The sequence below is a fragment of the Neophocaena asiaeorientalis genome, unplaced genomic scaffold (genome assembly GCF_003031525.2).
Source record: "Neophocaena asiaeorientalis asiaeorientalis breed wild unplaced genomic scaffold, Neophocaena_asiaeorientalis_V1.1 scaffold148, whole genome shotgun sequence".
Lineage (NCBI taxonomy): Eukaryota > Metazoa > Chordata > Mammalia > Artiodactyla > Phocoenidae > Neophocaena > Neophocaena asiaeorientalis.
In genome coordinates, this window is record NW_020174050.1 from 6,786,092 (window position 1) to 6,810,603 (window position 24,512).

Consider the following 24,512-nt stretch of genomic DNA (forward strand, 5'->3'; position numbering starts at 1 on the left):
AGTGGGTGTGCCTCCTTCATGCCTTCCATTTTCCTCCAGCTGGAATCCCTGGTCATCCATTTTCAACCATCTAGGTGACAGTGATGCCCTGGAACCTCAAATGATGGAACAGAGCAGAGCTGTCCCACCAAATTGCATTGCTGTCCTCAGAGCTGTTTGGTGTAAGACACAAAATGGTTTATTTAAGTCACTATATTGTTAGGTGTTTTAATTATAGCAGCATAGCTTTTTACCATAATAAGTAGAGGAATTCTCTACATAAAGACTAAAACAGCAAATTTTTAAAAAGGTGCATGCTGTTATATCCAGTATGAGGTGCTAGTGTTGACTCAATATTTCATCACCAAAATATAAGTGAAACATTTTAAAGCAAGGAGAGGATATAGAAAAGATTAGGTCTATCTTGTTCATAATCTCTTTTTTGTCACCTGGCTCTGTACCATTTTCTCTTGTAAATTCTGTACCAAATAATAATCCTCATAATCTACTTTGAGTTGACCTGTTTTGTTTTAGGCATGACCTCTGCGATCAGAGAATTATCAGTTTCTCTATCTGCCGTTGCTCAAGTTTAGACTTAGTGTATTGTCTTTCCTACCATACTATTCCTCTTCTGGCTCTCTCTCTTTCTGGACTTAATGCATGGCTGGGAACATAGGGCATGTGGCTATCACCCCTGTGTCTATGCACAATTGTCTACTGTAGCCATTTGGAAAGAACACCTGGGAGAGATTTCTTCCCTTTATGCTGCAGGAAGGTAGAAGCAGAGGTAAAGGGGACTGGTGGTTTAGGTCATCTTGACTTTTATTGGAAAGGCAACAACTTCTTTCCAGTATTCTATAAAAATCACTACTGTGTGGCAAATGTTCTCTTTGGCTATTTTTATTGTGACTCATCTGTAAATTATAATAGTAGTAATTATTAAGTATTAGTTCAAATATTATCCTAACTCTGAACTGTCATCATGTTAAATGAGAATTTCATGTTTTAATTATGCAAATAGAAACTATTTTGTTGGGATAGATATTAACTGAATTACAAGATCATGAATAGGAGAAAGACTATACATTGAATATTTAATTTTATATATGTTCAAATAGATTAATCTTTCTCCTATTTATTTTGTTCTGTCTTAAAGGCAAAGTTGATTAGCTGAACTGTGACCCGAATGAAAGTGGCAATGATCAGCTTATCAGTCTCTCCTCTTAGCTTTCTTTATACGGACCCATCTTATGTGCTTGGCGTAGGACAGCTTGCAATATGGCTGCTGTTTGAAACGAAAATCCTTCCTAGGTTAGTAAGGTGATTGGGTTAGAATTAGTTCAATGACTTTGTTTCTTTAATGAACTTGGAGTATAACTTCTGCTGATAATTTTAAATTGGTTTTTTGGCAAGAAAACTTTTTGCAAGCTTTAACTTGATATTAGTTCATGCGGGCCTACATAATTGATTTTTGTTTTTCAAGTGACAAGATGAGAGTTTAAATCCATACTTGCTTGCTGTGACTTCCTTTGGACTTGACAAGGAGACCCACCTTTCTTCTGCTGTTCTGAGTAGGCAGCTGTGGATAGTTTCACAGGAAGCAAATCCCCAATAGGGAACTTTTTGGAGTTGTTGCATTTGCTCTTTATGCTCTCTGTGTTTTGATACACTGAACAAGGAATGTTGATGAGACATGAGGCAGAACAGCTTGTTCCTCCACAGCTATTTTGACTTTGCAATGCTGGCAATAGTAAAAAGAAAAAAAAAAAAGTTTAGTGTGTTAACTAAGCAAACACATGGCGCTTGGAAGAAGGCTACGGAACAGCTAGGTTATTCTTGGTATCAAGAACCCTATTGCCTAGGGACTTTGAATTGCAGTTCATGAATGCATAGTACTTGGAGTTCTACATTTCTCTAGGTGTCCTTTGTCTCTGGGTGTGTTAATAGGAGCAAATGGTGTTGCTAATGATGTAAAATCCAAGTTGTGTTCAATAATCAAATTTTAGTACAAAGAAGATGCCTCAGAAGAAGTGACACCTCAAAGGATTCAGAATGTGATTATGGAAACAAAATTTGTTAAAATAAATACCCATGCTACTTTGGCTATTAATCAATATAGATTATCCTGAAGAAATAGAAAATATCAATACTGGGGATTGGTTTGATTAGTGGCACTGCTAGGGATTTTAGAACAATGTGGATTATAAGCTTGATTTTGTGAGTTATTGCTGCTGTTTTTCACAGAAGTGATAGTGTGCCAGCTTTGAGCCAAGGCTTAAAGAGGCACAGCAAGCTTCCATCTGCCTCCTTTAAGCACCTACAATCTGCCATGAGAAGAACATGCCATAGGTAGCCACAGGTCCTTTTGCCAGGGTCCCAGAATCAGAGATGCAAGGAACCAGCCTGAACATTGGCCAAGCTGAGCCTAATTGAGCTCAGCCAATCCACTGCCAGCCTGCAGACCTGTGAGGGAAAAATAAATATTTTGTTGGTTTTAAACTCTTGAAATTTGGTGGTTGTTTCTTATGCAGCATTATTATAGCAAAACCCGACTAATACACTTTTATGAGAGGTCTCTAATTTCAGGCTGTTGGTATGTGAGAACCAGAGCATATCTGACACAGTTTTTATGTACTATTTCAGATAGAAACCACTGTTACTCTCTGTGGTTTCTGCAGTGTAGTCAGGTTTACTGACTACAACTCACAGTTTCTGACTCCTGTCATCTCTTTAGACTTGAACGGATCCCAGTCCTGGGTGTGGCATCTGGCATCTTAAGTGGCCACCTGAAGAGCTGGATGACACAGTCCAGAAGTGTGGTGTGCTAATTCCCATGGAACAAACTTTGATCACTGGGAAACTGAAGATGGGAGGGAGAAAGTAAGTATCCCTGACCCCTTCTTCCTCTTTTCCATGGACAATTCCAACCACACAGCCACATGGCTCATCTGAAGAAGCCCTGTATGGCCAAGCAGATGCTTCTGCTGAAGGATTTCCTCTGTCTTTTTACGACTCATCATGAAGCTGTGGCCAGCATGTTAACAAGTCATTTTGCATGGCTTTCCATCCTTTCTTGCCTCATTTCCCTTTTTTCCTCACTTTCATTGCCCTGGTTTTCACATCCCAAAGAAAGCACCACCACTTAATCTTGATCCAGGCTCTGTTTTCTAGAGACCCAAACTAACACATAGACCTAGACCATCATGTCAAGAAGATGATAAAAATGGTGATTATGATGATGTCACCCAATATGTATTGATGACCACTTACTGTGTGTCAAGCAATATGATGACTGCTTCGAATTCATTTCATTTAATACTCACTACAACTCATAAACTGGGTAATATTATTACTTCATTTTGTAGAGGAAGAAATCAAAGCTTAAAAAGGTTTGATTATTTGGCGAAAATCTCATAGCAAGGAAGTGGAGCCAGCATATAAACCCAGATATTTCAGATGTCATATCTCATGAGTTAAAGTAGCACAAATAAACTGCAGGGTAGGTAATGGGTGCCAAATTGCAATGTCTGTGTGCTCCAGAGCACCCAATGCAGTACTGCATATAGTGTACATTTAATATGTAATTTATTGATTTTATAAATAATTTATTAAGCTTCTACTTATTAATAATATTCTGATAAATATAGACTCATTCTACTAGCATTCGTAGATTGTCAATTAAAAAGAATTAGACTCTAAGAGCCATGTTTAATAGTAAAACATATTTTAAATCAGAAGATCTTTTAGAATTTTATAGGGCTAGAGAGAGACCATAACAATTATCTTTGTGTGTTTTTTGAAAGTAGTAGTATTTATTTGAACCTGATGAATTTGGAATAAAATGATATTTATGACAGTAGGAGTACTCTTTTTTTTTTTTAAACCCTCCTTGTTGCTTTATGGAGGCAGCTCATTGTAGTATAAAAATAGTGAACTAAAAATAAGTGGACCTGAATTCTTCCCTTGAGGTTTTCACTAACAAGCTTATAGTTTTGGGAAAATCAGTTTGGACTAGAGCTTCAGATGCATCGTATGTAAAATGCAAAATTGGTTGAAGGCTATTTCTACCTCTGATAACATTTGTGATTTTCCTGAGGTTATTGGGGAAACTATATCCAGATGGCATCTGAAGACAGAGTTAAAGGCACTCTTTTCATGATATGTTCTCTTTCCCTCTTCCAAATTTTTTTTTCCTCTCTCTCTTTCTCAGTATTTCAGATTACTTGTTCTTTAGAATTCAGTTCAAATACCATTGTGTGTGTGTGTGTGTGTGTGTGTGTGTGTGTGTGTGTGTGTGTGTGTGAGGGGGAGAGAGAGAGAGAGAGAGAGAGAGAGAGAGAATATCTTTCCTGGCTTTCCTAGACAGTTTCCTACTTTTTACTCCTGAGTAACTTTACATATCTATACTATAATTCTTTCTCTATCATATGTGATTATTTGTGTATATGTCTATCTCTCACTAAACTGTGGACATTTTCAAAACCACAACTAAACATTTACTATACTTTAAGAAGGGAATCAATTGCAGTGGTATTACAGAAGCTACATCTTTTCTTTTTTTTTTTCCCCTAAATGCCTTATGTACTCATCGATTTTAATTAGGTATAAGCAGTTTGAGAACATTTTTTGTGATCACCAAATTCCACTTTTGTAAAGATATACTAGCTCAAATGCGCAAGGAAACATGTACAAGGCTTTTTATTGTATCCTGTTTGCAATAATAAGAAACTGGAAATATTCATATTTGTCTTTTAGTAGAGGAACAGCTAAATTCTCCTCCTGTTCTCTTTCTCTTCCTCCTCTCTCTCCTCCTGTACTAGTTCTCTACTAGTACTCCTTTCTTTTCTACCACTAGTGCTACAACCACCACCAATAACACAATATTGATGCCACTACCGACAATAATTAATTATAAAGAGCTTATTGTATTGAAGAAGGGAGTGGGGAGACAGTATTGTGGATGGTAGTAAAGGGACTTTTAAAATAATATTTCATATTTTAAACGGACAAGACATTCTTTTTTATGGCTACCAGTTTAATCTGTTCTTTCTATGAAATCCTTACCAAGTCTAAGATTATGAAAATATTGTCCTATGCTTTTTTCTAGATGCTTCATGTTTCCAGCATTTGTTTGAGGATCTATGTCACATCTCACATCAATTTTTGTTCATGGAGTGAGGTAGGAGTTGAGGTTTACCTTTTTTCTTCATAAGGGTATCTAATCATTCCAGGGTCATTTGCAAAAAGATTTTCTTTCCCCAATAAATTTACATGGCATCTTGGTTGATAATCAATTGACCATATATGCTGTGGGTATATTTCTGAACTGTCTGTTCTATTTGTTCATGTTATCTTTAAGCCAATACCACACTGTCTTGATAGCTTTATCGGCTAGTGTTAAGTCCTCCAACTTTGTCCTTTTAAAATAATATGTTGTAGAATCTAGGTCATTTGCATTTCCATATGAATTTTATAATTGATTTGTCAATTTCTTTGAAAAAGATCGCTGAGATTTTATTGGGTTTGTGTTGAATGTATACATCTATTTGGGCAGAATAGATAACAACAATATTGAAAATTCAAATTTATGCATGTGGTTTCTCTTTCCATTTATTCAAATCTTTAATTTTTATCAGAAATATTTTATAGTTTTCAGGGAAGTGGTCTTGCATTACAATAACGTTCTTAGGTATTTTTGTGATGTTATTGTAAATGATACTGCTTTCTTTCTTTCACTTTTCAGTTGTTTGTTGCTAATATATAGAAATACATTGTCCCCAAAGGTTTTCCATTGCACCTTCCTTTAACCCTTTCATACCTTTGTCATCCCTATGCAATCATTAATTTGCTTTTGGTCACTGTACCTTAGTTTGCACTTTCTAGAATTTTATATAAATAGAACTATATAGATTATACTCATTTTGTCATTTATCATAAATATTTTGAGATTCAGTCATGATGTATCATGTGTCAATAGTTTATTCATTTTTGTTGCCAAGTAGTATTCCATTGTGTAAATATGCCATAATTTGTTTATCCATTCACCTGTTGATGGACATTTGGATTTTTCCCAGTTTGGGCCATTATAAATAAAACTCACATGACCATTTGTGTACAGATCTTTATAATGGACACTTTTTTTCCATTTACCTTGGGGTAAGTACCTAAGAGTGAAATGGCTGGATTTCATGGTAATCTTTTTAAAAAACTGATAACCATTTTTCAAAGTTGTTGTACTATTTTGTAGTTCTGCCATTAGTGTGTGAGAGTTCCAGTTCCTCTATATCTTCACCAACACTTGGTATCACCAACCTCTACTGATTTGTTTTTAAATCTTGATTTTAGCCATTCAAATAGGTGCATAGGAGTATCTCGTTGTGGTTTTAATTTGCATTTCTCTAATTACTAACCATGTTAAGCATCTTTTCATATGCTTATTTGCATTCATATATATATATTGTTTTTGCTTAAGTGTCTGTTCAAATCTTTAGTTCTTTTAAAAATTAAGTTAATTTTTTTCTGAATTTTGAGAATCTTTATGTATTCTAGATACAAATTTTTTAATCATGTATATTGTTTGGAAATATATTTTCCCAGCCTGTGGCTTATTGTCTCATTCTCTTAACAGTATCTTTAGAAGAGCAGAAAATTTTGATAAAGTCCAATTTTTCATTTTGTTTTTTCATAGACTGTGCTTTTGTTGTATCTAAATAACCTTTGCCTATCACAGGGTTATAAAAATTATTCTTCCATGTTTTCTTCCAGAAATTTTATAACTTTAGGTTTTTACAGTTAGGTCAATGATCCATTTCTAGTTAATTTTTGCATGTGGTACAAGGTATGGATTGAAGTTTACTTTTTGATTATAGGTACCCAGTTCTAGCATCACTGTTGAAAAGACTATTCTTTCTCCATTGGATTTCCTTTGCACCAATGTGGAAAACAGTTGTCCGTATATGTGTGGGTCTGTTTCTTCACTGATCTATTGGTATATATTTATACAATTGTCACATTCTCTTCATTACTTTGATTATAAGAAGTCTTAAAATCAGATGGGGTTAACTCTCCAACTCTCTGTCTTTTCTAGGGTTGTTTTTGACTATTTTAGGTTCTTTGCATTTGCATATGTGTTTTCTGAATTTCAGTTTTTCAGTTTCTGCAAAAAGCCTGCTGGCATTTTGATTGGAGTCGGCTTGAATCTGTAGATCAATTTGGGGATAAATAACATCTTAACAATATTGAGTCTTTTGATTAATGCATATTTTATCTCTTTCTATTTATTTTGTTTTTCTTTAATTCTGTTAACAATTTTCTGAGGGTTTCAGTGGTCAGGTTTTCTATATTTTTGTGTGATTTATCCCTAAGTATTTTGTATTTTTTGATGCTATTATAAGTGGCATTTTAAATATTCCATTTCCAGTTGTTGCTGGTATACAGTAATTGAATCGATTTTTATGTGTTGACCTTAAATCCTAAAACTTTGATAAGTTCACTTATTAATAGCTTTTACTCTAGGTTTCATCAAATTTTTACACAGATGATCATGTTTTCTGTGAATAGAGACAGTTGTATATGCTATTTATTACTTTAAATTTCCCCCAAGTTCTGCTTTAACAAAATCATATAGTTTGTACTCTTTTTTGGTCTGGCTTCGTTGAAACAGTATAATTATTTTGAAATTCATTCATGATCAAACTTCCTCTATATTTGTCCTGATTTTCTGTATAATTTTCCTCTCTATTATTAAGAGTGGAGTGTTTATCTATAAAAGTGTATTTGTCTAATTCTCCTTGTAGTTCTATCAGTTTGCTTTATGTACTTTGGCCTCTGTTATTAGGTCTGTAAACATTAGGATTATTATGTCCTTTTGATGATTGGACCCCCTTATCATTGCAAAATAACTCTATTTCTGATAATTTTCTTCTCTCTGGATCCTATTTTGTCCGATATAAATGTATTCACTCAACTTTTATTTTTATTAGTAAGTTTTATCTTTTTACATTTTTTGACTTTTAGTTTATTCAAGTCTTTATATTTAGCAAATGTTTTTTTGTAGGCAATGTTTTAGTTTGGACTTGCTTTTTTAAAAAATTCAATTTGACAAACTCTAGAGTGTTGAGACCCTTTATTTTCAGTAAGATTGTTGATGTGGTTAGGTTTAAGTCATATTGATATTTGTTTTCTATTTGTCCCACCTGTTCTTTGTTCTGCTCTCTTTTTCTACCTTCTTTTGAATTAATTGAACATTTTTTCATAATTCTATTTTATCTCCTTATGTTTTGGCTTAAGGCTACAACTCTTTGTTTTGTTTTGCTTTAGGGCTTATAGTACACATCTTTAACTTATAAAAAAGACTACCTTCAACCATTTCACGTATAGTATAAGAACCATTTCACATATAGTATAAGAACTTGAAAATGGTATATTTCTATTTCTTTCCCCCAATCTTTATGCTTTTGCTATCATACGTCTTGTTTTCATGTATGCTCTAACCTGTGCACTACATTGCTATTATTTTTGTTTAACAATTATCTTTCAAGAAGATTTAAATAAGAAAAATATCTAATATCTTCAATCAAGTAGTTACCCTTCTTGTGCTAATCATTACCTTATGTAGACCCATACTTCCATATTGTATCATTTTCCTTCTTCCTGAAGGACTTTCTTTAACATTTCTTGTGGTGTGAGTTTGCTGTTGATGAATTCTTTCAGCTTTTCTGTGTCTGAAAAAGTCTATTTCACTCTTGTTTTTGAAAGATATTTTCACTGGATGCAGAATTTTAGATTGACAGTTTTCTTTCATACTTTAAAGATGTTGCTTCATTGTTTTCGTGCTTGCACTGTTTCCCACGGAAAATCTGCCATCATTTATTTTTGTACCTCTCTATGTAATGTGTGTGTGTTTGCATGTGTATGCCTTTACTCTCTTTGTTTTTTAATATTTTCTCTATAAAACCAGTTTTGACCAGTGAGATTATGGTATGCCTTGGTGTAGTTTTTCATGTTTCTTATGCCTGAGTTTGTTCATGTTTCTTGAGCTGCTTGGATCTATAAGGTTATAGTTTTTATCAAATCTGGAAAATTTTTGCCATAATTTCTTTAAACTATTTCTTTGTCCCATGCCTCTCTCCTCTCCTTTGTGAACCCCAATTTCACATATACTGGGCTGCGTGAAGGTGTTCCACAGCTCGCTATTGCTCTACTTGTATCTTTTAAAATTCTCTTTTCTCTCTGTTTCCATTTTGTATAGTATCTATAGCTTCAAGTTCACTAATCTTATTTTTCCCTGTTATGTTTAATCTGCAGTGAATCCGATCCAGTGTATTTTTTACCCCACACATTGCATTTTCATCTCTAAAAGTTTGATTTGGTCCTTTTCTATATTTTCCATGTCTCTATTGAACTTTTTCAACATATGGAATGCATTTAAAATAACTCTTGTAATGTCCTTGTCTGTTAATTCTATGATCTGTGTCATTTTTAATTAAGATTCAATTAGCTATTTCCTCATTATGGGATATATTTTCCTACTTTTTCATATGCCTGGAAATTTTAAATTTCATATTAGTTTTATCCTGTTGCATCCTGGGTATTTTTATATTCCTCTAAATATGCCCAAGTGTTGTTCTGGGATGCTATTAAATTACTCAGAAACTGTTTGGTCCTTTGGGTCTTGCTTTCAGATTTTTTTAGATGTGAGCTTGAACAGTGTCCATTCTAGGGTTGTTTTCCACTGCTTCAGTAAAACCTTCTATATACTCAAAGCCCCATGAAGTTTTCCAGTCTGGCTGGTGAGAATAGGCATTTTTACTTACAGGCACTCTTACCTCAGGGTGATTCTTACCCTGGACTTGGGTAGTTTTCCCATGTGTCTGTGCTGATCAGTACTTTGATAAATACATAAGGGTGGGCTCACTGTAGATCTCTTAGGTTTTCTCTTTGTGCAGCTCTTTCCTCTCTGGTATTCTGCAATAAATTCTTGCTGCCTTGGGAGTCTTGGACCCTCATCACTATCTTCCTAACTCAGTGTGTCTCTTAGTCTCTCTGAAGACTCTCGGAGTCTTAAGACATAGTCCCAAACTAGGGCTTGCCTCGTTTCCCCCACCCCCATCTTTAAGAATCCCTATTCTTTATTGTCTGATGTCCAGTGTCTTTCAAACCATTGTTTCATATATTTTGTCTGTAATTCGTTTCAGGCAGCGGGATGAATCTAGTCCTTGTTACTCCATCATGGCCAGAGGCAGATGCACACTGATATATTTTTAAAATTTAAAACCAACCTTGATTTTCTTGGATATACCCTACTTGACCATGTTTGTTTTTTTTTTTTTAAATGCTGGTTTCAGGTATTTTTAAAAATTTAGTTTATGAAGGATCTAGTCCTTCAGTTTTCTTTTCCTGTAATATCTTTGTCAGGTTTTTTTTTTTTTTAACATCTTTATTGGAGTATAATTGCTTTACAATGGTGTTAGTTTCTGCTTTATAACAAAGTGAATCAGCTATACGTATACGTATATCCCCATATCCCCTCCCTCTTGTGTATCCCTCCCACCCTCCCTATCCCGCCCCTCTAGGTGGTCACAAAGCACTGAGCTGATCCCCCTGTGCTATGTGGCTGCTTCCCACTAGCTATCTATTTTACATTTCATAGTATATATAAGTCCACGCCACTGTCTCACTTCATCCCAGTTTACCCTTCCCCCTCGCCATGTCCTTAAGTCCATTCTCTACGTCTGTGTCTTTATTTCTGTCCTGCCCCTAGGTTCTTCATAACCATTCCAGAATTATGCTGGCCTCATAAAATGAGTTGGGAAGTGTTACCTCTATTTTCTGAGTTTGTGTGTTTGTATTTTTTTCTTTCTTGAATATTTAGTAGAATTCACCTGTCAAGCAAATTTTGCTTAGAGTTTTCTTTGTGGAAAGTTTTTGAGTACATATTTAATTTCTTTAATAGATAAAGACCTGTTTAGATGTTCAGTTTCTTCCAGTGTAAATTTTGAATTGTGTGTTTTGAAGAAATGTGTTCATTTCACCAAAGATATAACATTTATTGACATAAGTGTTTTCATAATATTCCAGTAGCATTCTTTTAAAATCTGGAGAATCTGTCCTGAGAGTCCTTCTTTAATTCCTAGTAGTAATAATTTATGTTTTCCCCTTTTCACTTGATAAGACTTGCTAAGCGTATATCAATTGAATTAATCTCTTCAAAGAACCAACTTTTGACTTTATTTTTAGTAGTTTTTAAAATTTTTAAATAGTTTCCCCTTTCCCCCTCTATTATGCATCCTGCCTCCTGCTACTTCACCAGCGATGAAAGCCTTCACTGGACTCCTCTCTCTTAGAATAGGATCATAACTATGTAGATTTTAATTAATTTAGCTTTATTTATGTTTTCAGTTCTCTTGATAGGTTAAAAAAAGCTATGATTTTTGTGTATTATCTGGCTTTTCCCTTAGTCTTAGGTTTGCGCAATCATGTCCATGATTTCTGAATTCTGATCTTTTTGATTAATTAAAAAATTTATTTTAAAGCAAGCATCTTATTAAAGTCAGAAGAATGGGTTTTCAGGCAGAGTTCTACTTTTTACTGTCTGTGTAGCCTTGGATAAACTACTCTCTGGACCTGCTTTGCCCACTTCACGAAGTAAACTTTTAGCTACACGTGGGCAAAGACTGGATCTATATTTGATTATCATTGCATCCTCAGTGCCTAGCAAAGTATCTAGTATGTACTAGACACTAAATGGATAGTTATTGAACCAATGAAAGAGATTTGAAAGAGAAAATTGGATCTGATTTTATACATTTTAATTAGCTCTAATTTTTTAACCGAGTTGAGTTTTTTCTCACAAGTTTAAAGATTGAAATATGGCTCTTAAACAGTAATCCACAGAGATCTGTAGATCTGAAGAGGTATTCAAGTTTGATAAATACTGGGTTAGAAGGTGGTTAAAAGATTGGTATTTGTGTGTTTATTAAAAAATATGAATAGGAAGGTCCTATTCTCACAGGAAAGCCTCAGTTGAGAGGGAAAGCTGAGGCTGCAGGTCCATATTCTGCATTGAAAACATGGTAGTGATGCCTCACTTAATACAAGATGCCTGCCTTAACAGGGTTAAGAGTCCGAGGGACAGAGCAACAGGTCGAACCCTTGGATTTGTACCAGAGCCCCAGGAAAGGAACTGAAAGAGTGTGTACTTACTATCTAAAAGTGTAGTGATAATGTGAGGTGGGGGAAAAATGATCATGATATGTGTGTGTGTAGGTGTGAACACAACATATGTATGGAGAACCTTCTTTACTGGTCCTTTAAAATAATGTTCATGAAAAGTCTCTGTCTGGACTTTAGCTAAGCTACTCCATTGTATTGCTGCCTTGGCATCCATTTTGTTTGGCCAAGCAACCTGTGGGGGACTTAAACTGATACTTAGTCCCCTCATGCAAGGGCATGCCCTGGACAACAGCCTGCAGAGTCACAAGCAAATTAAGTCCCTGACGTGACTTCTCCAACAGCCTCTCCACCCTGCCTCCCAGGGTCTTCACTTGTGCTCCCCTAGGTAAGACCCCTGTGGAGCCGACCAAAGCTCTACTCTTTTTGGTTTCAGTTGACTAATCCAGACTTAGCCCAGGAAGCCCAAAGCACTCCACCCACGACCCTCATAAGGGCCTGTGCCCCAGGTCCTGTTGTTCTCTCTGTGTCTGCACCCTGCCTTGACTTTGTGGTGTGGTCCCTTGAGGCATGTTGTGTACTTCCTCTAGGACCTGTGACTGATCAACTTCTCCCTTTCAATTTCTATTGTGGTCTTTTGTTGACTACCATATGGCAGCCTGTGTTCCACTTAACAAAAGTTAAGTTAACAAAGTCCTAACATTCTTTGATTTAACAAAAATAACCAACATTTATTGAATAGTCTATGTGCCACTCTCTGTTCCAAGTTCTTCACAAAAAGTTTAATCCTTATAGTACCACTGGGAGACTGGTACTACTTCTGTCCTCATTATTCAGATAAGGAAGTTGAAACACATCAAAGTTAAACTTGTCAGCATTTCACAGCTAGTAAGTGATAGAGCTGGGCTTGGACCCCAGATAGTCAGGATCTAGATCTTGTGCTCGTGACACCTCTGCTATGGTGCCTCCCTGGAAAGCATCTTAGTATTTTCATTGTTGTTTCTGCTAATATTGTTCTTATTATTCTGTACCTTGTTGGTAGATACTGGCTATGAATTTGTTCTTGTTGGATTTCTACTGTCTTTGTTTCTTACAAAGCTTAAACTCCTGCCTTCTCTTTTTTACCATTCTTTTTTCTTTTCTTTTAGAGATCTTAGTTTTTTGACAAATGAAAAATTTATATATTTAAGGTGTACAACATAATATTTTGATTTATGTGTACATTGTGAAATGATTACCACAATCAAGCTAATTAATATATTCATTACTTCACATATTTACTTTTTTTGCAATGAAAACACTTAAGATCTAATTTTTTTGTTGTTTTTTCATTGCCTCCTTTTTATTGAAATATGGTTGATATAGAATATTGTTTTAGTTTTAGGTATACAGCAAAGTGACTCAGTCATGTTATTATTTTCCACTTGAAGTTACTGAATATAGTTCCCTGTGCTATACAGTGAAGGATCTACTTTTTTAAAGCAAATTTTAGGTATGTAATATAGTATTATTAACTGTAGTCATCATGCTATACATTAGATCCTAGAACTTATTCATCCCGCATAACTGAAACATTGTCTCCCCATTTCCCCCCACTTCCCTGGCATCTACCACTCTACTCTCTGTTTCTGAGTTCAGCTATTTTAGCTTCTGTCTTTATTATCCCTAAGCTTAGCCAGGGCTTTTTGTTACCCTTGAAATGAAAGCTAAATCAACAAACATCTGTTACAGCACTGCTACTAGAATGACTATATTTTAGAACTGCAACTCCTTTTTTCTGAATCTGGTGCCATAACTATTTGAACTAAAGATATTTGAAAGTATCAGTCAAGGTGCTAGAGCAGCAGTGGTGATAGCAGCTCCAGCTGTAGTGACAACAGTGAATGTGGCTGGGTCCATGGATGAGATAGACAGATTTAATGGTGGCAGAGGAAATGCTGGGATTTCACATCTTTGTGTCTTCAAAATTGACTTACTGAACACAGATTCTGGAAGTACAATGGGGAAAAATATGGAAATAGCTCTCTCCCTCATGTACCTTTTAGCCTATTGAAGGGAGATCAATAGCTCATGGATAATAAAAGCAAACACTTGAATAGAGCTTACTATGTACTGGACACCTTTCCAATTGCCTTACATGCACTATTTCACGTATTCCACCCAATAATCCTAGGAGGTGCGTACTCTGATCTCCAGTTTGCAGATGAGCAAACTGAGGCACCAAAGGTTAAGAAACTCGCTCAGGATCCCACAGCTCATAAACGACAGAGCTGATATTTGAACCCAGGAAGACTGGCTCCAGAACCTGGTCCCAAACACCATCCTAGTCTACTAACAAATGGTGAGACAACTAACAACTGTGAGAAGAGCTACAGAGACAATGAGAGGATGAGTATTTTAGTGTTTTCAAAATTTACAAGATAATGTAAATTATTTTTACAGTTTTGGACATCTGTGGAGTGGTAAATGTGTTCCTAAATATTAGATATAATTACACGGAAATATGTTTATATAAATCTATTTGGTAATAGGTTCTGAAGAGTTTTGTTTTAATCGGCATTTTGGATTATACATGAATTTGAACCTAGTCTGGAGGGTCTCGGAAGCCTTGCCTGATGACGTGATGAGGAGGGGTGAAAAGACTCAGCCAGGATAAGGGGAGTGTGTGTGTGTGTGTGTGTGTGTGTGTGTGTGTGTGTGGGGTGGAGTGGCTGGTGGAGAAGCTGGAGGAATGTTCCAGGCCCAGGGAGAAGCTCATTCATAGGGCTTGTTGTAGAAACATCTCTGTAAATACCTTCAAAGTCAGGGGCAACTTGTGATTCTTTAAAATGCAAATTCACTTCATGTATAACTTTCAGGTCCTATTTTGTAGCATAATGCAAAATGATGCTGGGTTTGTATATGCCTTTAAGCCAACTGTTCAGCACGTATCTCTTATGCTTCCTGCTTTTTAGGCAGTGAATGGCAAGAAGAAAAGGCTTGGGAATCCTGGAAAGCTAAGTTTACGTCTCAACTCCTTAGTCAGTCGTTTCTCAATTATTTGGGGTTGTGCTCTCTGTTTTTGTTTTTTTGTTGTTTTTTCTATTAATAGAAAATGTCTTAAAAGTGCATATCTGAAGGCTTTCATTGCTTGTAGCTGTCTGGTAACCATCAAACACCCGCCCCCCTCCGCCGCCCCACCCGCAAGCTAGACAATCAGGTTAGTTCTGAGCCCTATCCCTGAGCCAATGGGTCCTTAAAGAGGAAGCTATAGTTTAAGCAAAGGCAAAAGGAATTTGGAGGGCTGTGGATTCAAGTACTACAAAGACAGAGTAGAGGAATGTGAGAAAGGGAAAGAAGAGGAAGAGGAAGACTGAAGCACTGAGACTACTTCTTTGCCCAACTTGGTTCTCTTCTAATATGTAGAAAAAAGAGATTAACTAGGAAGCAGATAGAAATTAGATTTTTAGCAAGCTTTTAGTGATTTCTCATTAAGTGACACGTGGTGTTTAGTGTTCCTAATGAGTTGCACTAAAATTATTTTTACATTTTTGGACGTCTGTGGAGTGGTAAATGTGTTCCTAAATATTAGATATAATTACACGGAAATATGTTTATATAAATAAAAATGAAGCCACTCCCTGGTGGCGCAGTGGTTAAGAATCTGCCTGCCAGTGCAGGGGACACGGGTTCGAGCCCTGGTCCAGGAAGATCCCACATGCCACGGAGCAACTAAGCCTGTGGGCCACAACTACTGAGCCTACGCTCTAGAGCCCACAAGCCACAGCTACTGAGCCCACATGTTGCAACTACTGAAGCCCGTGCGCCTAGAGCCCGTGCTCCGCAACAAGAAAAGCCACCGCAATGAGAAGCCCACGCACCACAACGAAGAGTAGCCCCCGCTCGCCGCACCTAGAGAAAGCCCGCGGGCAGCAACAAAGACCCAACGCAGCCAAAAAAAAAAAAAAAAAATGAAGCCAATATCTCTATTACTCAGGATATTTGTAAGGATGGCATAGATAATATGCAGCAAAGTGTCTTGTGTAAGGTCTGGTACAGGCTAGATGCCCGAACCATTTAAATTCCCTTCTTTCCCTCCTTCCTTCCTTCCGGCCTGTCTGCCTTTTTTCCCCTGTCTTCCTCCCTTCATCCCCTCCTGGCAGTGGAGTAGAATGTACAGAGGCCATGTCTTAGGTTTGCTACTCAGAGGCTGGTGAGCTTGACTTAATCTTTCTACTCCTTAGTTTTCCCATTGGTAAAATGAAAGAATCAATTCAATAAGCCCCCTAGGAGTCCAGCAAGTTATCAAATTCTACAATCCATTTTTTTTGATTCTTGAGTTATGCATGAAAATATTTGAGTGTACTTTCAGTCCCAAAGTTGTTCCAGTTTCTGCCTGTCCAAAAGAAGGTTTTGATCCTAGCTTCCCCCTGCTGTAAACCTGGGGAAAATTTCTACAAAAACAGCTTGACTAAATTTATAGGCCCACAGCTGGCTTAGCAGAATCCAGGCAGCTGAATGGATGAGTTTCTCTTAGCATAATGATGTTTGGTTACACAGCTGCAGCACTGGGGAGAAGAGACTGAACCAATATTTATGACGTGAGACTGTGACTTGAACTTTAAAAGTAGTTCTTCTGCAGGATTTAGATCATGCTTTTTCATTTCCTTGGAAATATGAATAGCCGTGTATGGTAGGCCACATAATGCCCTTCCTCCCACAAGATGTCCATTTTCTAATGCCTGGAACCTGTGAATATGTCAATTTACAGGACAAAAGGGATTTCGTGTGTGATTAAGTTACAGATTTTGAGATAGGGAGATTATCCTGGATTATCTGTTGACCCTAATGTAATCACAAGGGGCTTCGTAAGGAGCCAGGAGGGTCAGAGGAAGAAAATGGTGATATAATGAAGTGGGGATGGGGGGGTTGAAGATGCTATGCTGGTGCCTTTGAAGATGGAGGGTGGGTCCACAAACCAAGGAATGTAGGCAGCTTTTAGAAGCTGGAAAGGTAAGGAAATGGACTATCTCCTAGAACCTCCAGAAGGAATACAGCCCTGCCAACACTTTGATTTTAGCCTGTAAGACCAATTTCAGACTTCTGAACTACAGAATGGCAAGATAATAATTTTCTAAAGATAATAATTTTCTATTGTTTCAAGTAACCATGTTTGTAATTTGGTAAATCAGTAATAGGAAACTAATATACCATGACTACCAAAACAAAAACTCTACATTTTGGGTCATTTATTCTTCCTCCAAATAAATCTGGATGAACAATTCTAAGGATGGGAGAAAAATTTTACCTACTACAAATTGGTAGTTGGAGAAAAGCCTTGGTGAGTGGAGGTGGCCTGGACCTTCTAACACTTTGAGGTAAGAAAGGTTTGAAATTTCCATTCACTGGGGGGTCCAGGTGGGCTACAGAAAAAAGCTTCATTCAAGGGAGCTACTAATTTACCGAGGTGGAAATTGGTTGGAATGGGTCAGTCTCCTGTTGGGAATCTTCACAAGCTTTCAATTTCAGCTCTATTTCCTCTTCCTGTTCCAGGAATATGAACAAGTTTGCCCCAGAAAGGCCACTGAGTATTGAATAAGATGATGTTGAGACATTTACTGTTCTTCTGAATTATTCCATATCTCCCTTCCCCAATCTAACTTTTCTATAAAGTTCAATATGATTTCTTTCCCTTGCTAAAGGTAGGTGGCTGTTAGCAAGAGGGTGCCTCTCAGGTGGAGCAATAGGGAGGGGTCATGAACAGAAAAGCAGCCATAGATGGACATTGGGTGGTTCTCAATGAGGTTTTTTCCTCTCTAGGTTTCAGTCCAGCTTTGCTATTAAGTTAAGAGGGACCCATCTGTAGGTCAGGTTCTGGGGAGTTGACTCTGAGCCAGAGATTTGTGTGCAGGAAATTTCTTAAAGAGTCTTTTAGGAACACTTGTTTGGGAAGCAGAGTTGGACAGAAGGAGAACTGAACTGTGATTCAGTTGCAACAGAGCCCTCAGCTGATCTCACAGGAAGCTCTGAAGCTTGAAAAGCCCTTCAGAGATGTCCTAAGTTTAGGTGAGGGGAGTGGGTCTTTGTACCCCCATATTGACGAGTCGTTGGATATGTGGCTGCCCCAGGGGAGTTGGCTTGATTTGGGGTGAGGCATCTCCCTTCTGCCAAGGGCAGTACCTCAGGAGGGACTCAGCTGTGACCCACAAGCAGCCGGCACATCCAGGTAGCCGGGGAAATGGGTGCCTGCGTCCTGAAGCAAGGAGCTGGGTGGTGTACCCGAGCTACCCTACTACACCAGTGAGTGAGTGTGGAGAGAAGGAAAGCAGAGGAGTGAGATCAGCACCAGATTGATCACTCAGCTGGATTCCGGAAAGATGATTTATAGGCTCTATGCCATTGGCTTAGCGAAAGTTGCTTGCTTAATTACTTAGCTCCACTTTCCAGGAGTAACCCTTTTCATTGCTTCTACATCCCCGTGAGAGTGAAGAATAGAGAATTAAAGTAGTTGAAAGTCAAAGATAAGTCTGCCTTTAAATCTCACATTTCAACCTTGTTGAAAAAGAAAATTTCCATGTGCCTTGTCACGTTTACCCTCTGAACATTTTCATCTCTGCCTTTTTTTGTCTACCCTGAAGGAAATAGCATTAAGCAAAATAATTATACAAAGTTGGGGAGCAGAAAGGAAATCAGTGCAATTTAAGGACTTGGATTCAGTGTGACATATGTTTATGGAACTCCTATTGGGTCCAGACCAGATATATCATCAAATATTTATTTTAGGTAATAGAAAATCCATAGATAAGTACTTTTTTAAAGCATAAGCAGGCAGCAGTGTTGGACTGATGGCACATTAAGAAAGTCAGGAGTCTCTGGAAATTATTTTTTACAAATTATTCTTAGTTTGTTGCTGTTAAGCTGATGAAAAATCTGTTTTCCTCTATAACTTAAGTAACATTGTGAGAACTACTGAAGGTAGAGTCTAGCTTAATGACATAAAGTTTCCAGTCTTTCTAATTGTTTATTCAGCCCTTGTCACCTCAGTTATTAATTTTCCTTTTTTTCTCATCTCACTTCTATATTTTACAAATATCAGCTCCACCCTGTATCTTTATTATTAATTCATTCAACTTCTGTTACAAAGAGATCAAACATTTATTCCTTTTTGAACATTTACTTCCCTACAAGCTTAGAAATATTTGACTGACAGCAATAGCTACCCCCATGGAGCCTGTGTAAACATGGGTTTATGGGCTGCTATGCAGGCCCCTTTGGTGATTTACTTTCTGGTTATTGGGATTTATTTATTTTTTCATGGAGTGGTAAATTGTGAGGCTGTAGACCTTGCCAGGTTTCCAGGTATCAACTCAAAAAGCCTTGCTGGAAAAACTGTGGTTGGCATTGCAACACAGAGAATGACCAATGATGCATCATATATTTTTAATAGATATAATGTTTTAATAAACATTCTCCTCCTAAAGCAATGGATTTTAAAATAGGCTTTTGCCTTGATGTAGCCACCCAGCTGTGAGTTTTATAAGGCAACAATCTCCACATCATTAGATGTTATGACTAATATTCCAGCAACTGAAATAGTAGCTATTTACATGCACATAAAAAGTTAAAATGACATTTAAGGTGCACCTACACTCAGAAAAGTGTGCTTGTAAAAGTGATATCACAAGTTCCTCATTCATTTTTCCCATATTGACTTATCTTGTAAAGATCCCTTGCAAACCAACAAGGTAGCTTAGGAAACTTATCCCCACAGTGACACCTGGGACCTCTCCAATCTTGAGAGCAATGTAGACTTGCCTTCCACCTCCAATCCCACTGCCCCTTAGAGTTCAGGCTTCCTGAAGATATCTGCTAATTTCATTGGCTCGTGGGTGTGTGGTCAGTTCCCATCTTTGCCTTCAATGTTCTTATAAAGGAGACCTGAGAGAGCTTCCTTGCCCCTTTCCCATGTGATGACATAGCGAGAAGTCTGCAACCTGAAAGAGGACCTCACCTGACCATGCTGGTACCCTGATCTTGGACTTCCAGTCTCCAGAATAGTGAGAAATAAATTTCTGTTGTTTGTAAGCTATCTAGTCTGTATTTTGTTAGAGCAGCCCGAATGGACTAAGACACATCTCCTAAGTGATTTATGTTATTAGAAGAATAACCTGAGCATATTTGGCTCAGCTTCTGCTATTTCCTCTAAATAAAATATTCAAATATAGCATGAGTATCTGCTTGGATTATGATGGTGTCAAGGATAATTTATTTCTTAAACTTAATCTAGTTTTAGTTATATAAAGTCGAAGACTGTACTTGATGTGAAGGAACTGAATTTTATTCAACCAAGTTTTAAAAATAACTTAGACTTCAGTGGATCCTCCCATGATAATTTCTTTTCTTTTTCATATTATTTAAAAGATGCTGCTATATTTCCCATTCCTGAATAAGGTGGAATAAGTATCAGTGACTATCTCAAGCTTCTTCAAAGCTTTTCTTTACCTTAAACTATAATATTGGGTGTTTGCAGGATCACGTTTTTAGGGTCCTTGTAAATGAAATGAATCTGACTGGATCATTTTCCATCTTGTTCTACATTCTAATTTTGAGCTAAATATAACATTCCTTTAAGTGATCCAACCCCCACCCCCATGATATGCATACATTTCTTGAGGGTTTGAGACTGAGTCTCCTTTATGCCCTTTCCCTCTTGTAACCTTGCCTATAATAGGTGATCAGTTCTCTCCGTAGAGTGAGTTCTTTTTTTTTAAAACATCTTTATTGGAGTATAATTGCTTTACAATGTTGTGTTAGTTTCTGCTGTATAACAAAGTGAATCAGCTATATATAGACATATATCCCCATATCTCCTCCCTCTTGCATCTCCCTCCCACCCTCCCTATCCCACCCCTCTAGGTAGTCACAAAGCACCCAGCTGATCTCCCTGTGCTATGCGGCTGTTTCCCACTAGCTATCTGTTTTACATTTGGTAGTGTATATATGTCCATGCTACTCTCTCACTTCATCCCAGCTTACCCTTCCCCCTCCCTGTGTCCTCAAGTCCATTCTCTACATCTGTGTCTTTATTCCTGTCCTGCTCCTAGGTTCATCAGAACCATTTCTTTTTTTTAGATTCCATATATATATGTTAGCATATGGTATTTGTTTTTCTCTTTATGGCTTACTTCACTCTGTATGACAGACTCTAGGTCCATCCACCTCACGATGTTGGCTGTGGCTTTGTCATATATTGCCCTTATTATGTTGAGGTAGGTTTCCTCTATGCCGTCTTTCTGGAGAGTTTTTATCATAAATGGGTGTTGAGTTTTGTCAAAAGCTGTAGAGTGAGTTCTTCCTCTCTTAGTTTAGTAAGGGAGCGTTAGCCTGTTTCGCGTGTTGGTTAGTACAGAAGAAAATATAGATTGATCTCCAAATCTCCATACTTTTATACCGAAACCATTTTTGATCAGGCATCCAAGAATTTTTGACTACTTAATTATAACAGTGATTATCGCTGCACACCTCCCTTACTCCTTAGTCATTTAAAAGTGTTGCGGCATTTTATAAAGAATGGGAAAAATATCAGAGACCTTTTTCTTAATCTCTATAGTGTTTATTAATATTAATGAAACAGCATGAGAAACTTGCTTGAAGAAAAAAAACAAGAAAGTGAGCACTGGGTACCAAGAAAATAGAGTTGCCTTCTTGTCAGGAAGTAACTCTCCTATGACTAAATCCAATTGCTTCAAAAATGAGGAGTCTTATTTCTTGTGATTTGAATGCCTCTCTCTTATCTGTAGGAATCCCAGGTTTCACAGTAGAGTCATCCTGACGTATGCTTTCTTTTTCAGTTTTGATACTGAAAAAGGAATACTGCATTGCCTAGCACAATATTTGAACAGCATGCCCACGGCTGCAGCTGAATCTTGAAAGACTTTGTGGGTTATGACATTCCCCTAAATGTGCTGAGCTTTCTTTAACCTTTCATAAAACATTGTGATCTTTATGGACTGTATCATATTGTGCAGTAATGTGCTTTATTGTCCACAGAATAAGCTTTTCTTAAAGATAATTGGAAAGCTGGAAATGGCTGCTATCGGCTGATTTTTAAAAAATACATTATTTCTGAAATGGGGCTGGTGTAATAATGACCCTTATCTGTTCAAGATTTAAGATTTGTCTTGGCAGAGAAAATTGATCCATTTCACCTTTGTCTAATGGAAATTTTTATCTAGGATTATCTGTTTATGTTAATGAATGTTCCTCTGAAAAGGGAACTTGAGAGGCTGTAAATCTTGGTGACACTTCAGTTTCATAGGGGAGAAATTGGAAAGGATTCTAGTATTTATCTGCCTGAAATTGGTTATAAAAACAAAATTATCTTCGTGTACCTCCAGCATCTGATGTTTCCTGGAATTTCATTATATTTTTGAATAATCCAGTGCAATAGTAAGAATGGTGTTTCTATGTTACCTCATTCAGAAGTTGTTTTTACTTTTTCTATTTTCCAGTTGGTTTCTGATGCTGACATTAAAAAGGAAGTGAAGCCTTTTGCTTACTCACTCTTTTAGGGATGAGATTTTTTTTTCTGCATAATCTTAATAGTCTTCAGCTATTGTAGGTTCGTTATCTGAGGTTATGTGAAATGCGTTAGCAGGACAGCCATCATTTCCCTTTTTAAAAAACTATGGCTTTAGAGAGCAAATGTATGGACACCGAGTGGGAAAAGAAGGGGTGGTGGTGTTGGTGGGATGAATTGGGAGATTGGGATTGACATGTATACACTAATATGTATAAAATAGATAACTAATAAGACACTGCTATATAAAAAATACATATATAAATGGCTTATGAATTCTGATCGGTTGACTAAATTCTGAGGTTAGTTTCAGAATTGCTCTACATTAAACAAACTATTTTTGTTCTTCAAAGTAGTTTTTGCACCAAGCATACTCTATCTATAGTATTTGGAAGTTGTAAGGTGATAACTTTGAAAAGTCATCACTGTTATTACAAATTCTTTTTCCTCACGTTTGAAGGAAAATTGGAGAGTGAGATCAATTCATTTAAATGTCAGCTCATCAGAGAAAAATGGAGGTTAAAATTTTAATTGCATTAACTTTTTAAAAGAAACGAATTATTTCTTTATAGAGACTACTAACTATTACTATCTGGTAGTTATCAGGATTACACTGTTTTTATGTTTGTCTTGTAGCTACTTGCTTGGAAGTTTTTCTCCTTTAGAAAATATTTGAGTTATTTCCCCAGGATTTGAAAAAGAAAAATATATTGGCAACATTTTGCATTCCAAAGATGATATGAATGTAATTATTTAGCTGTGTGACATTAGGACTAAAAATTGGTAGGAAATTTTATATTTTTAGTATGAGTCCATTTATAACAAAGGGTAGAAAGGCAGCAAGCAGGAGTAGTGTTTGCTGCCCGGAATATTCTAACAAATCATATTTTGACATCCATATTCACATTAATCATTGCAGCTGCCTTCCAGTATTAAATGGACATGAACAGCAAGTAGGGTACAAAAATCACCCCTATTTTTCTGGAAATTGAAGGAAAATCTGGCATTATGGGACAGAAAACAGAGCACTAGGCTGGGAATCAGGAGAACAGACCTGGCTGGCTAAAGAATTGTGTGACTGTGGAAAGGTCATTGCAGCTTTCTAAATCCTAGTTTCCTCAACTTTAAGATGAAAATTGAAAACCTGTGCCAAAACACAGCTGTGCTGTGAGGAGTCAGAACAGTGGTTACTTTGGTGGGGAAGTGTTGGCAGGGACTTCAGTTGCTGTGGGGTTTCTGGGATGCTGCCAGTGGTCTGTTTCTTGAACTGGGTGTAATTTACACAGTTGTGTTTACTTTGGGAAAATTCCTTAGGCAGCAAGATGGCCCAATGATCCAGGTACTTTTCCGGTTGTATATGTAGTTCAATTAAAAAGTTTCCTCAAATACCTGCTATTTCACAAGATCACTGGGGGGACTGTAATTGAAAACATTTGGAAAATGGTAATGTACATTCCAATTTTAGATTTAAGTCTTTGCAAAAATGTACAGCTTTTTTGGTATAGATCACATGTGTTGCTTTCCATATACCTCTAACCTGACCTCTTCTTATTTATTTATTTTTACTATGTGTTTCAGTACCATTGTGAAGGTCCAATAAGTTTATTTTCTGATAAACTTTATCTTAGAGCATTAGTTAAGAAAAAAGGCCAGCAAATGCTATCATATGCAGAAACAATGCCATTATCACAATCTGAGACTCTTTAAATATTTCCTTTTACCTGGAAGATGCCTTGAACCCCCAATCATTCATCCTGGTATCTACTCAGCAGCTTTTAAGGACAAAGATAGAAAACAAACTTTA